Raw genomic sequence first — 17,101 nt, 5'->3', positions numbered from 1 at the left:
TGTGGATCGGGCCGCGGCAGCGCCAGCAGGCCAAGATGGTAGTCTCACAAGGCAGAGGGCCGCGGCAGCGCCAGCAGGCCAAGATGGTAGTCTCACAAGGCAGAGGGCCGCGGCAGCGCCAGCAGGCCAAGACGATGGTTTCACGAGGCAGAGGGCCGCGGCAGCGCCAGCAGGCCGAGACGATGGTTTCACGAGGCAGAGGGCCGCGGCAGCGCCAGCAGGCCAAGTCGATGGTTTCACGAGGCAGAGGGCCGCGGCAGCGCCAGCAGGCCAGTCACGGATGAGTTCTTCTCGGGTCTCTCGACTCCAGGATACAACTGGCTTCCTGGTCTGGCCCTGCCCCAGTTATAGGTCTGGTCCCCTTTGATGTCCGGACCCTCGCGCCTGGGGGGCCGGGAGGTCCGGGATGAGGGAGTCCAGACACCCAGCAGGGGGGTGGAGCCAGCGCCCAGGCGGCCGGGGGTGATCGACACCTGGCGGAGGAGAGCCGTTGACGATTCCTTTCTCCCATTGACTCGCCAAGTGGTCACTCTGCCTCCTGGGGGGAGGTTGGTGCCTCGATGTCGGGCCCGGCCGGGCCCAGGGTGAGGGTCGAGTTGAGGCCACGCGGCCTCGTGCTGCAGTGCCCCAAGATGGCGGCTGGGCCGAGGTCGTGGTGTGGATGGTGACCCGGGCCAGCTGGGTCCGGAGCTGGTGTCTTGTGGGTGAGGAATTGCAGTGTACTTCGGGAGGTCGTCGGGGACTCTGGCTGGGGATGCAGGGGGAGCCAGGGTCCAGGTCCCATTGCGGGGAGGGGGCAGCCCGACCATGCGGCCTGTCCAACATGCGTCCCCCCCAGCTGAAGGCGGGGAGAGTCAACCATCTTCCTGGGGACTCTCCTCGCTGAGGCGGAAAAAGCGTGACAGGCCGTCGGCGTTGGCGTGGTCCTGGCCTGGACGATGTTCTACCGTGAAGTCCATCCCCTGCAGGGAGATGGACCAGCGCAACAGCTTCGGGTTCTCCCCCGCATTTGCATCAGCCATTGCAGGGGTCGGTGGTCTGTTTGCACCCGGAAGTGGGTGCCGAAGAGGTAGGGCCGGAGCTTCTTGAGTGCCCAGACTACGGCGAAGGCCTCCCTCTCAATGGTGCTCCAGCGCTGTTCTCGGGGCAGCAGGCGTCTGCTGATGTAGGCCACCGGTTGGTCGACCCCGTCGGCGTTGAGTTGGGAGAGGACGGCCCCCACACCATGATCGGAGGCGTCCGTCTGCACAATGAATTCCCGGCTGTAGTCGGGAGCCTGGAGCACGGGGGCCGTGCACATGGCGGCCTTCAGTTTCTCGAAGGCCGATTGGCAGTCCGGGGTCCAGTTGACGGTTTTGGGGCCCTTCTTGGAGGTGAGCTCTGTGAGGGGCCCCATGATGCTGCCATAGTCCTTCACGAACCGCCGGTAGTATCCGGTGAGCCCCAGGAAGGCCCGGACCTCCGTTTGGGTCGTAGGGGGTCGCCAGGCCTGGATGGCAGCAATCTTGAGTTGGAGAGGGGCCACCAGCCCGCTTCCCACTTGGTGTCCCAGGTAGGTCACGGACCCTTGGCCAACCTGGCACTTGCTGGCCTTGATGGTGAGCCCGGCTTGCTGGAGGGCGTGTAGAACCTCCCGCAGGTGGCGGAGGTGGTCGGTCCACTGGTGGCTGTACACAGCAATGTCGTCCAGGTAGGCGGCGCTGAAGTCTTCCAGGCCCGCCAGTACCTGGTTTACCAGCCGTTGGAACGTTGCCGGGGCGTTTTTCATGCCGAAGGGCATTACTTTAAAGTGGTAGTGCCCGTCCGGGGTAGAGAAGGCGGAACGTTCTTGGGCCCTAGGGGTGAGGGCGATCTGCCAGTAGCCCGCTGTTAGGTCGAAGATGCTCAGGTAGCGGGCGGCCCCCATCCGGTCAATTAGCTCATCTGCCCGGGGGATGGGATGAGCGTCGGTCCTGGTAACTGCATTCAGCCCCCGATAGTCCACGCAGAACCGGAGCTCAGGGGCAACGCCCGGGGCGGCCGCTTTGGGAACCAGGACGACTGGGCTCGCCCAGGGGCTGTCTGAGGGTTCGATCACTCCCAGGGTCAGCATTTTGGACACCTCGGTCTGGATGCAGGTGCGCACCTGGTCGGGTACGCGGTACGCCCGGTGTCGAATAGGAGGGCTGTCCCCGGTGTCCACATCGTGAAGGCACCAGGGGGTGACTCCGGGGGTGAGGGAGAACAGGGAGGCGAACCGCCTTAGGAGCGTTTGGCAGTCTTGGCGTTGCTCCGGGGACAGGGCCTCGGAGAGCTGGACCCCTTCCACTGAGCCATCCCGTTCGAGGACCCTCAGTAAGTCCGGAAGGGGTTCGGAGTCTTCTTCTGTCCCATTATCGGTAGCCATCAGGAGGCTGAGTTCGGATCGCACAAAATGGGGTTTGAGCCGGTTGGCATGGAGGACCCGTAGGGGGTTCCGGGCAGTCTCCATGTCGATTAAATAGGTAACGGGCCCCTTGCGTTCGATCACCTTGAAGGGCCCGGACCATCTGTCTTGGAGTGCACAGGGTTCAACCGGGGACATCACCCAGACCTGTTGTCCCGGTTCGAACTCAATGGAGGACGCGTGCTGATCGTACCACCTCTTCATGTCCTCCTGGCTGGCCTCGAGATTGGCTTTGGCGGTGTCTCGGAACCGCCGGGTCTGGTTGCGGAGAGCCAGGAGGTACCTGTAGATGTCCGGGGGAGTTTTCTGGGGGGGCTGCTCCCAACCTTCCTTGACTAGGCTGAGGGGGCCCCGGACGGGGTGCCCGTACAGGAGTTCGAAAGGGCTGAAGCCGAGGGATTTCTGCGGGACCTCCCGATAGGCAAACAGGAGGCATGGAAGTAGCACGTCCCACTGGCGTCGAAGGGGTTCTTCTAGGCCCATAATCATCCCTTTGAGGGTGCGGTTGAACCTCTCAACCAGTCCGTTTCCTTGCGGGTGATAGGGGGTCGTGAATTTGTAGGTGACCCCGCATTGTTGCCAGAGAGACTTCATATATTTGGAGATAAAGTTCGTGCCCCTGTCACTGACGACCTCCCGGGGGAACCCCACCCGGGAGAAGATCCCCATCAGAGCTCGGCCCACCACGGGGGCCGTCACAGTCCGGAGAGGGATGGCCTCGGGATAGCGGGTGGCGTGGTCTACTAGGACCAGGATGAACCGGTGTCCTTGGGCTGTTCGAGGGTCGAGGGGCCCCACAATGTCTATTCCCACTCGTTCAAACGGGGTGGTGACGACCGGAAAGGGTTGTAAAGGTGCTTTGATTTTTCGGCCACTTTTTCCGCTGGCCTGGCAGGTGGGGCAGGCCTTGCAGTGGTTGGTGACATCCTTTCGCATTTGGGGCCAGAAAAAATGGGTCACCAGGCGGTCGTAGGTTTTATCCTGTCCCAGGTGTCCGGCAAGGGGGACATCGTGGGCTAAGTTCAGGAGGAAGTCTCTGAAGCGAAGGGGCACCACCAGCACCCGACTGGCTCCTAGTTCTGCAATTTTCTGCTCGCTGTAGAGCAGGTCTTGGTCCCAGTAGATCCAGTGGGCCCCCGAGGTATCCCCGGTGCTCTGGGCCAGGGCTTGCTGCCGGAGTCCTTCGAGAGAGGGACATGCTTTCTGTTCGGCCCGGAATTGTTCCTGAGTGGGGCCTCCCTCCTGCCGCCATTGTGCCAGGTCAGGGACGTCCCGAAGCTGGTCGGGTCCTTCTTCGGTTTGGGTCGAGGGACTGGCTTCTGGGGCTGCCTCCTCTGGGATGAGCGCGGGAGGAGGTTCCGGCCACTCGGGCTCTTCTAGACTGGGGACCGCGCGGGCGGTCATGGACCGGGTCGTGACGCAGACCCATTCGGGGAGGCCAAGCATCCCCAGGTGCTCCCTCCGTTCGACAGCTGCCCAGGGAGAGCTTTCAAGGTCGTTTCCTAGGAGGCAGTCCACGGGGGCATCATCGCGGACAGTTACTTTTAACATCCCTGTTACTCCTCCCCACTCGAAGGGGACGCAGGCCATGTGGCATAGGCTTTCGGAGTTGTCGGCTGATCGGACAGGGCAAAGAATGTTCGGCAAGATTTGGTCTGGAGTGACGAGGTGGCGTCGGACCGCCGTTACACTGGCCCCGGTGTCGCGGAGGGCTTCCGCCCGGCGGCCATTAATGTTGACCCATTGACCGTACTTCTGTGTGTTGGCGGGAAGGGGGGCCCGCGGAATCATGTCTCTCTCCCCTAAGCAGACCAGTGCCATGGCGGCGGGTGCCCATTCAGAGGGATCGGTCTCGTACTCTTCTTGGTCTTCCGGGAGTAGTTCTTCCCCTAGGGCCGCCGCGGCAACTTGGCGGGGGGTAGCGTTCGGGTTCTTTGGGCAGTTGGGATCACTGGCGTAGTGGCTGGGTCGCTGGCACCTGTGGCACGTAATGTTGGCCCGGAAACCGGCCCGGACGGCAGGGCTTCCTCGGCCAACCGGGGTCGAGGGGTTTCTGGGGGGTGACGAGGGGCCGGGGTCTCTCCCCCGACCCTGACTTCCTCCTCCCCCTCGGGGGCGATACGGTCTGGATAATTCGCTGGGTGCGTTCCGGCCAACTCGGGTGCTTTCCCACCGGTCAGCTTCGACGGCGAGTTGTCGAGGGTCGGTTAGCTTACTGTCCAGGAGGTGTTGCCGGAGCTCCACGAAGCAGTTGCTCGACAGGTGTTCCCATACGATAAGGTCAAAGAGTTGTTCGTAGGTGGTTACTTTGTTGCCCTTGATCCACCCCTGGAAGGCTCCGCTAAAAAAGTTCACGTACTCCACCCAAGTTGTACCCGGAATCCGTTTGCAGTCGCGGAACCGTTGGCGGTACATCTCAGGTGTGAGCCCGTATCGAGTGAGGAGGGCGGCCTTCATGTGGTCGTAGGAGGTCATCAGCTGGTCCGGGAGTTGCAGCAGGGCGTCCCGCCCTTCGTTGACAAACCTCCCCCATAATCCGGCCCCCCAATCGCTTCGGGGAATCCGGTGGGAGGTCATTGCCACCTCATAGGCTTTAAACCACTGCTGTATATCATCGTTCTTGTGGTATTCCCGGATGACATCTTTGGGGATGTGAACCTTGGGTTCGGTCGAGGCAGACGGGGTCGGTCGTTCGGGGAGCCCGAGGTCTTTATTCTGTTTCTGGATCTCCAGTGCTTTGAGATTGCGCTCATGTTCGTACTCTAGTTTCTTTTCCTCTAGCTCTCTCTGTCTTTGCTTGTCTTCTCGCTCTTCCCTGAGCCGTAAGTGTTCCAGGGTTATTTTTTGTTCTGCCAGCTTGAGTTCTCCATCCAAGCGAAGTCGGGCTAGTTCTAATTCGTGGAGTCTGGTGTTTTCTCTTTCTCGGATCTCTTCCAGGGAGAGACCCGCTCTTTCTTTAGTTGGTGCGGGGCTCGTTTCGGTTGTTTGTGTTCGGGGTACGGCCGTACCCATTTCCGCCCAGGCTTCTAGGGCTCGTTTGAAGTCTTCCTTCGTACTCAGACCCGTGGTTGGGAGACCAAGTTCCATGCAATATTGCTTCAGTTCTCGGTGGTTGTAGTCTTCCAATTTTTCCATCTGGAATTTCTCCGTTGTTCCGCTTTCTGTTGTCATGGTGGTCGTGTGTCGTGGGTCGGGTGACTTTCTGTACGATTATGCGTAGGTTCGGATCCCGTCGCTGGCCACCAATGTTAGACGGGGACCCTGAGGGTCGGCCGGATACTGAGGGAGAGATCCCCGAGGGGGACCGTCTCCGGCGATCGTACAGACAAGTTACCTCCCTCCCCACAAACAGGCACCACACCAAGTCGGGTTCAATGCTTTATATATAGTTCTTCAGGCAAGGATATCAGCGATACAGGATATCTCGGACCCGGGGGTCCTCTTACTTCTAGTCTCTGTAGGGAAAGGGGGTAGCGGGACAGTCTTGGTACCGGATCGGTACAGGTAGTGGTCAGAGGCGAGCTCACAATCCTCGAGCTGGAGTGTCTGTGGATCGGGCCGCGGCAGCGCCAGCAGGCCAAGATGGTAGTCTCACAAGGCAGAGGGCCGCGGCAGCGCCAGCAGGCCAAGATGGTAGTCTCACAAGGCAGAGGGCCGCGGCAGCGCCAGCAGGCCAAGACGATGGTTTCACGAGGCAGAGGGCCGCGGCAGCGCCAGCAGGCCGAGACGATGGTTTCACGAGGCAGAGGGCCGCGGCAGCGCCAGCAGGCCAAGTCGATGGTTTCACGAGGCAGAGGGCCGCGGCAGCGCCAGCAGGCCAGTCACGGATGAGTTCTTCTCGGGTCTCTCGACTCCAGGATACAACTGGCTTCCTGGTCTGGCCCTGCCCCAGTTATAGGTCTGGTCCCCTTTGATGTCCGGACCCTCGCGCCTGGGGGGCCGGGAGGTCCGGGATGAGGGAGTCCAGACACCCAGCAGGGGGGTGGAGCCAGCGCCCAGGCGGCCGGGGGTGATCGACACCTGGCGGAGGAGAGCCGTTGACGATTCCTTTCTCCCATTGACTCGCCAAGTGGTCACTCTGCCTCCTGGGGGGAGGTTGGTGCCTCGATGTCGGGCCCGGCCGGGCCCAGGGTGAGGGTCGAGTTGAGGCCACGCGGCCTCGTGCTGCAGTGCCCCAAGATGGCGGCTGGGCCGAGGTCGTGGTGTGGATGGTGACCCGGGCCAGCTGGGTCCGGAGCTGGTGTCTTGTGGGTGAGGAATTGCAGTGTACTTCGGGAGGTCGTCGGGGACTCTGGCTGGGGATGCAGGGGGAGCCAGGGTCCAGGTCCCATTGCGGGGAGGGGGCAGCCCGACCATGCGGCCTGTCCAACAGTTTCCTTCCCAGTATAAGAATTGGCTTGGTAGTTTGGTTTTCCCTGTTCCCATCATGCACTGGGACAGGAACAGACTAATTTACATATAGCCAGGTTCTGAGCTGGGATGGTGCAGTGAGCTAAAAAACGGTGATTGATTAAAACCATGATCTATTGACTTGGTAAGAGTATTCTGCATCATTCAGAAACTCTGTCCATCACCACCCCCCTTTCCAAAATCGGTTTTATCCACACTATGTGTGGGAGGGTATACTCAGACGTGAGTCCCTTGCTCATTGCACCATCAGGATTCAAGCAAGCCGGGCCGAAGAAGGCTGTGATGCCAGAAACCGGTCTCCGGAAGCTTGTTTCCTTCCCAGTATAAGAATTGGCTTGGTAGTTTGGTTTGCCCTGTTCCCATCATGCACTGGGACAGGAACAGACTAATTTACATATAGCCAGGTTCTGAGCTGGGATGGTGCAGTGAGCTAAAAAACGGTGATGGATTAAAACCATGATCTATTGACTTGGTAAGAGTATTCTGCATCATTCAGAAACTCTGTCCATCACCACCCCCCTTTCCAAAATCGGTTTTATCCACACTATGTGTGGGAGGGTATACTCAGACGTGAGTCCCTTGCTCATTGCACCATCAGGATTCAAGCAAGCCGGGCCGAAGAAGGCTGTGATGCCAGAAACTGGTCCCCGGAAGCTTGTTTCCTTCCCAGTATAAGAATTGGCTTGGTAGTTTGGTTTGCCCTGTTCCCATCATGCACTGGGACAGGAACAGACTAATTTACATATAGCCAGGTTCTGAGCTGGGATGGTGCAGTGAGCTAAAAAACGGTGATGGATTAAAACCATGATCTATTGACTTGGTAAGAGTATTCTGCATCATTCAGAAACTCTGTCCATCACCACCCCCCTTTCCAAAATCGGTTTTTTCCACACTATGTGTGGGAGGGTATACTCAGACGTGAGTCCCTTGCTCATTGCACCATCAGGATTCAAGCAAGCCGGGCCGAAGAAGGCTGTGATGCCAGAAACCGGTCCCCGGAAGCTTGTTTCCTTCCCAGTATAAGAATTGGCTTGGTAGTTTGGTTTGCCCTGTTCCCATCATGCACTGGGACAGGAACAGACTAATTTACATATAGCCAGGTTCTGAGCTGGGATGGTGCAGTGAGCTAAAAAAAACGGTGATGGATTAAAACCATGATCTATTGACTTGGTAAGAGTATTCTGCATCATTCAGAAACTCTGTCCATCACCACCCCCCTTTCCAAAATCGGTTTTATCCACACTATGTGTGGGAGGGTATACTCAGACGTGAGTCCCTTGCTCATTGCACCATCAGGATTCAAGCAAGCTGGGCCGAAGAGGGCTGTGATGCCAGAAACCGGTCCCCGGAAGCTTGTTTCCTTCCCAGTATAAGAATTGGCTTGGTAGTTTGGTTTGCCCTGTTCCCATCATGCACTGGGACAGGAACAGACTAATTTACATATAGCCAGGTTCTGCGCTGGGATGGTGCAGTGAGCTAAAAAACGGTGATGGATTAAAACCATGATCTATTGACTTGGTAAGAGTATTCTGCATCATTCAGAAACTCTGTCCATCACCACCCCCCTTTCCAAAATCGGTTTTATCCACACTATGTGTGGGAGGGTATACTCAGACTTGAGTCCCTTGCTCATTGCACCATCAGGATTCAAGCAAGCCGGGCCGAAGAAGGCTGTGATGCCAGAAACCGGTCCCCGGAAGCTTGTTTCCTTCCCAGTATAAGAATTGGCTTGGTAGTTTGGTTTGCCCTGTTCCCATCATGCACTGGGACAGGAACAGACTAATTTACATATAGCCAGGTTCTGAGCTGGGATGGTGCAGTGAGCTAAAAAAACGGTGATGGAATAAAACCATGATCTATTGACTTGGTAAGAGTATTTTGCATCATTCAGAAACTCTGTCCATCACCACCCCCCTTTCCAAAATCGGTTTTATCCACACTATGTGTGGGAGGGTATACTCAGACGTGAGTCCCTTGCTCATTGCACCATCAGGATTCAAGCAAGCCGGGCCGAAAAAGGCTGTGATGCCAGAAACCGGTCCCCGGAAGCTTGTTTCCTTCCCAGTATAAGAATTGGCTTGGTAGTTTGGGTTTGCCCTGTTCCCATCATGCACTGGGACAGGAACAGACTAATTTACATATAGCCAGGTTCTGAGCTGGGATGGTGCAGTGAGCTAAAAAAACGGTGATGGATTAAAACCATGATCTATTGACTTGGTAAGAGTATTCTGCATCATTCAGAAACTCTGTCCATCACCACCCCCCTTTCCAAAATCGGTTTTACCCACACTATGTGTGGGAGGGTATACTCAGACGTGAGTCCCTTGCTCATTGCACCATCAGGATTCAAGCAAGCCGGGCCGAAGAAGGCTGTGATGCCAGACACCGGTCCCCGGAAGCTTGTTTCCTTCCCAGTATAAGAATTGGCTTGGTAGTTTCGTTTGCCCTGTTCCCATCATGCACTGGGACAGGAACAGACTAATTTACATATAGCCAGGTTCTGAGCTGGGATGGTGCAGTGAGCTAAAAAAAACGGTGATGGATTAAAACCATGATCTATTGACTTGGTAAGAGTATTCTGCATCATTCAGAAACTCTGTCCATCACCACCCCCCTTTCCAAAATCAGTTTTATCCACACTATGTGTGGGAGGGTATACTCAGACGTGAGTCCCTTGCTCATTGCACCATCAGGATTCAAGCAAGCCGGGCCGAAGAAGGCTGTGATGCCAGAAACCGGTCCCCGGAAGCTTGTTTCCTTCCCAGTATAAGAATTGGCTTGGTAGTTTGGTTTGCCCTGTTCCCATCATGCACTGGGACAGGAACAGACTAATTTACATATAGCCAGGTTCTGAGCTGGGATGGTACAGTGAGCTAAAAAACGGTGATGGATTAAAACCATGATCTATTGACTTGGTAAGAGTATTCTGCATCATTCAGAAACTCTGTCCATCACCACCCCCCTTTCCAAAACCGTTCTGCCTTATTACAGTCTCCTCAAAGCCAGGCTCCTTTTGGGCAGCATTGGTAAAGGTGCTATATTCCTTATATTCCATACATTGGTGAACAATGCACAAGTGTTCCTGTCACTCAAACAGAACTGGAAGGATGAGTGGACCCTCTGGAGGATGTGGCGTGGAGGGAGGCACGAATGGCACCCAAGAAAATAGCCATTTCTTAAAGCTTGCGATTGACCCAGCTGCATTACCTCCACACCACTTACCTCATACCTCAACGTTAGTGTAAAGCGTAAAGAATCTCCCTGCCCAGCTGCTTCAGATGTACCTACTGCAAAGCTGACTTTTTCCATATGGTTTGCGCATGTTCCCCGATAATGGGTTTTTGACAAGGCATTGAACGAATCCTGGTCAGAACAGTGGGACTCACCCTGAAGGTGGGACTGCTGAGTTTATTGGTAGACCTCGGCAGCCCCTGCTGGGAGCGAATACTGGTGGGGGTGGCTATAATGGTCACTTAGTGGGATATTGGCAAATGGAGGTCCCCTCAGCTCATTACCTTGGCGTGGCAAAGTAGCGGAAGGGGGAAGACTAGAGTGCCTAAATGGAACAGCCAATATATCGCGCTACAGGCTGTCCTCAGAAACACTCTAAAATCTGGGGCAAATGGTGGGCCTACTATGGATTGAACAGCATTGAATAATTTGTATGTGGGATGAGAAGTGTCGAAATAGTGTATTATTGGTCTTAATGTGATGCATTTGTGGCGAAATGTGTTCTTTGTTGCACAAAAAACAAAAAAAATATTTATCAAAACAATCATATTATCCTTTGATGTATATTAAAGCTAAAAAATGAGTTTGTTTACCGACTCTAAGTATTCTTGCATGGCTGTTGTTTGCTGCTCTTGTCTTTTTCACTACTTTTGTTTAGTGCAAAATACATTCTCATGTCAAAAATGGAGACAACAATGAATTGTGTGCCAAAATATAGAACCAAAAGCCATATTTACATTTTGCCTAATTATGCATAATTTCGTGTAATTTTCCAGAATTTGTGCATACTTACGCTAAGGCAAAATACGTGAATTTCGCACACCCCTAGTTCAACCTTATGTGCTTGGTGGATACATTTTAATAATCTTTCTTTCTGAATGCATACCTCTGTTCTCTTATGTACTAGTGAGAGTTGCACCAATTTACAGTAGGGCAATGGGTTTGACTGTAGGATTAGGAGTCCAAAAGTCAGGTATGTTTGTAAAAACAATTTGAATAACACTTTGTACTATACAGTAGAAAAAAATGCATTGTGCATGATCTTTAACACACCACAGCACCCCCATGTAGGCCTTTGTCTGTATTGATCACCTATAATCCAGAGACAAGTAGAACCTTTGAATAGATACATTCTCATTGATGCACAGCTTTTTTAGGTTGGGTTAGTCCAAATATAGGTTAAGAATAACAAGACCTAAAAACAGTGTTGCTTCCAGTATGAATATATCAGTCAAAGGCATATGATGCTCAAAGACATTTAACAATCACACAGGTGTTTTACTCTTTATCTTCCAGCTGAGCCTATCCGCTCTTCTGAATCTGAGATTCTCTGCCCTTAAGAAGGAATTCTGCGTTTCTAGTATCTCTCTAGTGGAATACACTTCTAACCTTCTTGATATTCATCTTTTCCATGGAACTCCCAACCATCTTCACTGACTATGCGCACCTAGGGTCACATTACACATGCGGCGCATTTTCCTTCCTTGCACCAAGCACACCTTTAAAAAGGTGCATCAGGCGCAATGTAGGAAAATGCTCTGCATTATGGGCAATGCGCTAGCCCCAGGGCAGCCGTGAACTTGTGGTGCACTGGGGGCAGCGCATTCACGTGAAATATGGAGCCGCTTCTTTGAAGCCGCTCCGTGTTTCACTGCGCAGGCAGCAACCCGCCTGCACTTTTAAAGAGAAATGGAGATCCCCTTGCAGGAGGGTGCAGTCAGTGACCCCTTTACCCCTCCAGAGGGCTGCTCTCAGGGTGTGCACTATCAGTGTGCCTCCTGAGGGCTTCTTTGCCTGGGAGCCCGTGTCGGTAATACGGCACGGGTGCAGAGGCAAAGGGATTCCCTCATTTGCATGGGGCACGCCCCCATGCAAATGCGGTAACACCACATTGAAGATAGTGCTGACGCTTTAGGTGCGCCAGCGCTTTAGGTATTACAGAAGGTGCTGCAGATGCTTGTGCGGCCCCTTCTGTAATACCAAAGTGCCCCGGGGCGTGCAAAGTGGGCACAAATGCCCGTTGCACCCCGGGCACTTTATGTAATACGGCCCCTAGTATCTAGATTACTCTGTAATTTACTTCCCATTGCCCTCGCCGGAGGTAGCACAGCTGGACAGCATCTCGCTCCACAAGAGACCATCTCCCTGTGGGACAACTGGATGATAGAATTCTTCAATTTGGTTATGTTCTTAAGGCCAATTACATCCTATCGGTTGTAGACCCAGTCTCCCTCCTCGCTAATGTCTTATGTCCCTGTGCCATGGCTGAGCACTTAATGCAAATCCAATTCACACTTTATAGTCACACATCTCAATTGGGACAGCCTATCACTTTGCTTCCTGGGACTCTGGGGGGGGGGTCGTTAAAGGAGTGATGTGACCAGTTTCCTATGTTCTGATCTAGGAACAGTTGTGGTATTGCCGAGGTATGGACACTACATCTGGCTTTATTAGTTCCCTTGCCATCTCCTCCACCAACTGATAGGCCAGCTTGCCATCACCTCAGAGCTGCTGCCTGGTGCTTGTGTTCATTCATTTTGTATATTCTTGCTTCCTGTTTTACTTACCTGGGTGCATCTGCTGACACACCTACTATACATTGAGTGTCTTCAGGTTTTGCCCACATAAGCCCCTGCAAGGATGGGTTCAATGGATGTCACAGACCGTGTCTGGCACTGAAAAGTGTCAAATAGAAATGTCAGGCCTTTGTACGAAATTATCTCACCTCACTATGGACCCAAGTAAAGACATCAGTGCAAACCTGTATCGCATTTAACTTGGAAACAGTCATACATTATGGAAAGCTAGTAAATGAGAGGAAAATTCAAGAAAGGAAGAAAGATGTACGAATTGGAAGCATAAAGGAGACACACAACTCATTATGTGTCTCTAGGAGTAGGTCCTAAGGTGGTAAAACCGAACGAGTAACATGTCCCAGTGTGAAAGCATCCCTTGGCATCACCCTTAAGCCTTCATCCTGCCACCGAGGCATTCAATCCAAGCTATAAGGTGGTGCAATCTCTATGGGGCTCATTCACAAAGATTGTGCTCTGATTTACTTTTGTGGTGCTCTTGGCCTAGCCAAAGGAGCAAATGGATACAATCACGTCAAGTTACACCTTCTTATAGTAAAATAGCAATATTTGTGAATTGGGACCTATGTTTTTGTTTGGAATGGTAAGTGTGCTATGAAGTATGGAAGTTTTAACACAATACCTAGTATCTGGGTGTGGTTTACATGCCTATGGGTGATGTGGGATGAAAGAGGGTGATGCATATTATAATCGCATGTTATAACGGTACCTGGATGCTAACATGTTTTAATTTTTTTTTGTTTTCTAGGGTCAGCCGGGTGGGCCTGGGCCAGTGGGTGAAAAAGGAGATACTGTAAGCAGCTCAAATTATCCCATTTTCAAATGCCGCAACTAAAAAGTATGATGGTGACCATTTGATTGAGGGTACCACTGAAACGCACAAAGCATTATGTCCAGAGGCTCGTACTGTAGGTCAACCTCTCAATCACTGGCGGCAACTCTCCTTAGGTCACTGAGTGTCTGGGTTCTCTATGCACATTGGCTCTTGAATCAATTTCTTTCAGTTTTCGTGGTTCTCAGTTATGAGATTCATTAATCCCTCAGAAAAGTTCCCCAGAAAATTCAGTCCCTCAAACTCTTATGCTCAACAAGGCTTCAGTTACTAAATTGCCCTGTCCCTTACATCAACACTGGCTCATTTCTTTTGATCCTGATTGTGTTTCATAGTGCATCAGTGGATGTCTGCTCTTTAAACCTCCTAGCTTAATTGCCATATATTGCTTGTTTCCATAACTGGTAGCTATGGTGTAAATGCATGTAATTCTGTTTGCACCAGCTACCTTCTGGATCTCAGCTCACTGGGCGTGCATCCTAGATATTTTCCAGGCTTCAGGCAAAAGCTTGTTTGCCTGTGATACCTTCCTCCACTCAAGAGTGTATGGCTGTACTTTATTCATTCTTGCTGACAGATCATTGAAATGCTGCAGCTGACGGCATCTGGCCCTTGGATGATTGGGTGCTTATCCTTAATACTTTCCTGACTTCAGATAAATACATGTTTATTGCCCTCAGATGAGTGGATGGATTCTGGCCTTCAGATCATTTGATAGGTTGTGACCCTCAGATGTGTGTATGAATTTTAGCCCTCAGATGTGTCTGTATTCTGGTCCTCTAATCAATGGATGGATTCTGACTCTCAGATTAATGGATGTATTCTCTCCCTGAAATCAGTGAATATCTGCCTTTGATAACTTCAGGCTTTCAGATTAGTTGGTGTCTCAGTCCAAGGTACCATCCTGCCCTTAGATCAGGGGATTGTTGCCCCCAATACTTTTTTCCTTGCAAAACAAGGGATGCGTGTTTTTAACATCAGCCTGGAGGTTGCCACTTTTTTAAGAGGATGATTCTATTTATTTGAACCAGTTTTGAGATACTAATGCCACTGGAACTTGTATGAGAATACATGTAGAATCATTTTATTTATGTTCAGTAATGACACTTTAGTGTGGATTTAGGAGTAATTGGGGCTGAACTAAAATACATTTGGAGTTCTTGCTGCTTGTATTTCCACTTAAAATGTTTGTTTCAAATGAAAAGAAATGCCAGCTGTTGCTGGTGTTTCTAAGGTTTTTGCCACGACAAAAAAAGGAACAATGTTGGTAAATAAAGTAACAGGTGGTAAAATTAGCTGGATCGGAGATCAGTGGACATTTGCTTCTTAACAAGCAACAGTCGCGCCTCGGCTAGACCCCATCGGCCACGACACTGCCACCGCGCAAAGCTATCAGTGGACATTTGCTTCTGATAAATGCTGGATTTGAGATAACGTGCTATTTGGTCCTCATACCTGCTGGTTTTAAGATCACTGGCTATTTGTTTCTATTGATGCTAGCCCTCAGATCACTCGATTTCCCTCATAGCTGCTAGCTCACAGTTCACTGGACTTTTCTCCTGGCTTCAGGCTCTCACGTCCCTGGATGTTTATTCATTATACTTGCTGGCCTTCAGATAAATGTTTGGTTTTCATCCCTGGTGGTTTTTAGAGTAGTGCATATCTGCTCCTCATACCTGCTGACTCTATGATCAGAGGATGTTTGTTCCTCATACTTGCTGGCTATCAGAGAACTTGATGTTTATTCTTTGTACCTTTAGGCTCTAAGAGCACTGGATGTTGTTTTCTTATGTTCTGTTTTGCTTTTAGATCACTGGATGTTTCCCATACTTTCAGGCTCTAATATTAGTGGATGTTTCTCCCTGATATATATTGGGCTTAAGATCTAGAAGTGTTTAATTATCTTACGTGTTGGCTCTTACATCAATGTATGTTTGTTTCTCCTGCCTATTAGATCTAAGATCAATAGATATTTGTTCTTCGTTCCTGCTGGCTCTAACTGACACTAATATTATTAAATGTCGAATTTTTTTTAATGGTCTAACACAATGTCTATGCATTTTTGATTTCCCTTCAGTCTCAGTACTCGGAAAAACACTGCATCGTAGGACTTTGGTGAGTTAGCTCCAGTGAGCATATAGATAAATCTGTCTATGTTTGCTCCCTCCCAGGGAGAACCTGGAGAACAAGGACCCATAGGTGAACCTGGATTCAGTGGATTATGGGTGAGTGCTATGTGCCTAACAGCTCAATGGTCATTGTGTGCTTTATAGTCCCCCAGTGGCTGACATCCTTCAGCACAGTAGTTTGTGACCTTTTGACTTCTGTGGTCCCCTATGTAATAATTACTGGAACCTAAGGACCCCCATTGAATAATTATTGGAATCCAGGGACCCCCACTGAGTTATTACTGGAAGCCCGGGACCCCGCCTAAGCATTTTCAATGATTTAAAAGGCAGAATAATACACAACAAATACAAAAACAAGCATTAATCAAAAAAATACAGACATGTTTACATATTTTATTTAATTCACATACAAATATAAAATACAATAAATACATTTTACATTTATTGGGCAGATTGAAACTTTTCTAAATTCAATTGAGACCACTCCTCATCCAACTTTATTCTGTTGGATGCACTTGCCAGTGCTTAATTTGAGCCAGTAGTTTCCAGTATTCGGCACCAGCACTTAATTGCTAACCTTGGTACTTAGGACATACTGCCATATGGTGACACAGTTTGTTTATTTAGAGATGAGCACAATGACAGATGTATGTTAATTCAATATATGTTAAAAAAAAACGAATACCTGCCACCCAAGCCACCCTTATGGCTTTGGGCGCCTGGAATAGTCTGAAGTATCACACCCGTAGGAGTGTGATGATGAATAGTTTTGTTTGTACTGTCATTGGCAGCACTGTCAGGGGCAAAGCATGGTGCAAGCTGCTGTGGCCTTTGACGGGGGCCATGGTACTTATTCTTTTACAAATTAAGCATTGGTACTTGCCCTGTACCCACGAATCATTCTGAGGAAATTAGCTTAATGTTTAGCTTCCAAATTCAAATTCCTTCAAATATACAGGACGTTTTTAAAATTTTAGATTGTACATTTTCTTAATTATCTGGAACAGATCACCTTCGTTATCTGAGAATCTCTGTGGATACATTGGCATGTCCTGCACACCTTTCCTCATCTTGACTCTACACTTCTTGGTAGCTCCTGTGAGCCAGTCAGATGCCGTAGAGCCGGTATCTGCTTGTAGAGGTAATCTACCCTCTCTGTGATATGATGGATCATTATTAAAAATTAATGGCCTTATATAGAGTTTGGCAGAAGGGATACTCCACCAAAGCGTGGCTATTACAAGTGTCATGGGCTAAAAGGCATTTAAAATACAGCAGACAGGATAACCACTACATTTGTGATGGAGTATCTTTTCTGACAATCTCTGTAGCTATGGTCTAAGTTCTTGATTTAGAGGAGAGTAGAAACAGAGGATCAGTAAATATGGTGGATCCTTTATCCTCTCCTCCGATTGCCTACATGGTACAACCCACTGGCAGAGACGTCACATCTTCCTACTTCTGATCTGTCAAATTTTGT

General features: G+C 51.0%; 1 pseudogene; it reads right to left on the bottom strand.

The window, feature by feature from the left end:
• Positions 1 to 14,815: 14,815 nt before the first annotated feature.
• LOC144780147 (U4 spliceosomal RNA) lies at positions 14,816 to 14,883 on the bottom strand (annotated as a pseudogene).
• Between the last annotated feature and the right edge of the window lie 2,218 nt (positions 14,884 to 17,101).

Source organism: Lissotriton helveticus, chromosome 1_1 (assembly GCF_964261635.1).
Source record: "Lissotriton helveticus chromosome 1_1, aLisHel1.1, whole genome shotgun sequence".
NCBI lineage: Eukaryota > Metazoa > Chordata > Amphibia > Caudata > Salamandridae > Lissotriton > Lissotriton helveticus.
Note: the sequence above shows the minus strand (reverse complement) of the source record. Positions and strands in the feature narration are given on the sequence as shown.